Genomic DNA, 3,139 nt, shown 5'->3' with positions numbered 1-3,139 from the left:
CTCGAATAGACATGGTTGCAATAGGGATTAGTCAATCGGACATCGATGAGGTCCCGATTGGACCTAGACGTGATTGCTAGCTACATTGCTGATAAATCATGGTCTAAGATCCAAATGAATGTTGAATATCATGTGATGTCTGGTGATGTCCTGTGATGTCGTGTGATGTGACTGTCAATTTTGTACATGTGCTAGATGCGTGTTCCTAGTACGTAGGTACTGACAGTCAGTTTCTGCTAAGACAGTTTATGGCTTTTGTCGGTTTTGCAGGCGTAATCGCGGTTGATTACAATGCTTTCAAGAGGGGGGTATTTCACAAATGATGGCGTGGCGGACAACAAAAACCCTAATTTTTGCCAAAAACCCTAAAAATCTTGCAAACCCTAATTTTTGCCACAAACCCTAATTTTCGGAAATCACAGAGGTCTTTTTTTTTTGGGATATTTTTGAGCGACCCAAATCTCAGCTTTTGGCCAGAAAAGCATAATTGCTTTTTGTTGCTCTCAATGAGTGAGTGAGAGAGAGAGAGAGAGAGAGAGAGAGAGAGAGAGAGAGAGAGAGAGAGAGAGAGAGAGAGAGAGAGAGAGAGAGAGAGAGAGAGAGAGAGAATTTGCTTTTGCTTTCAGAAGCTCTCTGTGAGAGAGGGAAAAGAGCTTTTGCTTTGAGGCTTTTGCTTTCAAGCTTTTGGGGCTCTGCTTTTAGGCATCCCTTGTAACTTTAAATAAGTGGTTTGGGCATTCACTTCTCAGAGCATATGGACGCAGAGTCTGAGAGTGAATCCCGACCCACTCTCTTGTACTTTGAACCGATTAATATAAAAAGAAATACCGAAAGGGGCGCCAGTCTTGGGGTCAATATCTCTAGGCACGGAACTCCGTCGGGCCAGTGCAAATCTATTGTGATGTGTGAATTGTTTTGAAGTGGTTATTTGGTGCTGTCGCGGTTGATTCTTGACTTGGAGTGTCTAAGTCTGTTACACATAGCATAATCTATCCTCATATGACATACAAAGTTGTCGTATTGCTGCATGTGAAAAAGATACCAGCGATCCGGTCGAGCGCGATACATAGATCAAGCGTTATGTTTAAAAGTGAATCCTAGATCATCTGCATGCAAAAGTGGCCACAAATCCAATGCATTACACGTCAACATAAATTGATTCCATGATTATCGTTTCATATGAAGCATGTGAGAGTGCTTAACAATATTATTTGCAAGGTTTGGTGCATTATTAAAATCCCCACAGAGAAATGAATTGGAATGTCAACAATATGAGGAGGTGGCACTTGACAACGGTGCCCTATTAGCAGATGGTGTGTATGCATATAATCCGCCAAATTCAAAGACTTCCCCATTAACAATACATTGGATGACCATCTATCTCCCAGTCAGGTCATTGAAGACCAAGGTCGGGAAGAGCTCATGTCGAATAAGCATAAGCACTGTACAATAGCCAACTGATCTTGCATAAGCTATCCAATAGCCCACAAAGTAGGAAGTTTTCTGAGAAAATTGATACTGGTCATGCTCTTGAAGAACCACTATGTCCGCTTTACATGTATGTGCATAGTGCCAGGTAAGCTGCTACTTGTCGTGATTGCATAACCCACACACATCATAGGAGATGCAATTTAAAGAACTATGCATCCTATATGGTATATACATTGGGCGAGGAAACAAGAAAAAAGGGACTTAAGTACTAGTGCCCATGGACCATCCTCCCCAGTTGTAGGTACATGATGAGACGAGTCAAAACCTGGACCAGGAGGGCTGAAAATAAGGGCACCTTGTGATGAAGAGGACTCTCTTGTAACAACTTCCTTGTAGGAGCGAACAACCTTGTCCAAGCCTCAGGCAAAGAAGTGTTGTGGTTACAAGGGAGTTTTTTCGAAGTAACATTCTTCAAAAGGGGCACATAATTGCGAGAAGATGCCGAAATACAGGTTTTTAACGGTTTTCTTGGGCACTATCCAAGTCTGAGAGGTTGAAACCTATTCTTTCCCTTTATCTTTTACATCTGGAGAAGCAAGAAGTGCAGGCAATTGTAATTGCTTCCCTTTGCCTTTATTCGCCCCAGCTGTCAGGGAAGCAGTTGAAGCACCTTTGGTTTGTACCTCAGGAGAAGATTTTGGAGGTGACAGAGGCTAAGGGGTAGGGACAGCTGAAGGAGGTGGTTGCAGATTTGGTTCTGGACATTCGGACTGCATATGGCCAAGTTTGCCACAAGGAAAGCAAGAGTCTGCAAATTTACCCATTTGAGATTGAATGGAGGCTTTCCAACCACTGTATCCCATAATCAAGTGAAATGCTTGCTGTTGTGGGGATGTCGGTGTCCCACAGAATACAAAAACGTTTCGTGTTTGCATCTAGCGTAGGAGGGCAAATGACTTTGCCCAATTGGGAAGCCAACAAGGGAAGAAAGTGACACCAAGTGCAAGGAAAGTCGACCAACTCAACCCAGACGGGGCACTTGTGACGCTTAAGGCTATGATCCTTGGTGAGAGCCCAAGGAAAAACATGAGCCATTTGGGTATTGAAGAAGAGAAGAGACATTTCAAGCATAGCATCCCTACCATCCATGTCTGCTAACAAGACTTCATAAAATCCTCTTGCGCCAAAGTAAACCCCCTAGGCTGCTTGCCGCTTGGGCAAGAAATCAACCCATTGGTGTACATCTTAAGCAGTATGCATTTTGCCCCGAAAGAAGAGAATCACCGCATTTAGGGCATATTGAGCAACGGGTCAATAAGTTCCTGCACCGGAATGCGCACTTCCATAATAGGAGGAGGCCTTGCCCTGACTCGGCGTGCATCTCAAGAATCCTCATGTAAACATTCTCTAATGAGGGTCAAGGGATCCATAGCCGAATTCTCCATGGATTTTCGGTGTTTGTAAATGCATTGTTCTAGCATATCCATCAACAATGTAATCGCGCTGCTAGTCTTGTGGCTAATTCAGAAGCACCACGTACACTCCACATTGTACTCGGGCTTCGAAAACCTTTCGACACAGTGAACACAATCACCCACTCTTTTGAATTCAAAGAACCTTTAGGGCTGCAGGGCGTAGGCATGAGCAGCACACAGGGGCTGCAGGGCGCATGATTGGGCAGCATGCATGAAAAACAGTTCGCATACAG

Source organism: Adiantum capillus-veneris, chromosome 16, assembly GCF_014529385.1.
Source record: "Adiantum capillus-veneris isolate H3 chromosome 16, ASM1452938v2, whole genome shotgun sequence".
NCBI lineage: Eukaryota > Viridiplantae > Streptophyta > Polypodiopsida > Polypodiales > Pteridaceae > Adiantum > Adiantum capillus-veneris.
This window is presented reverse-complemented; position numbering follows the sequence as displayed.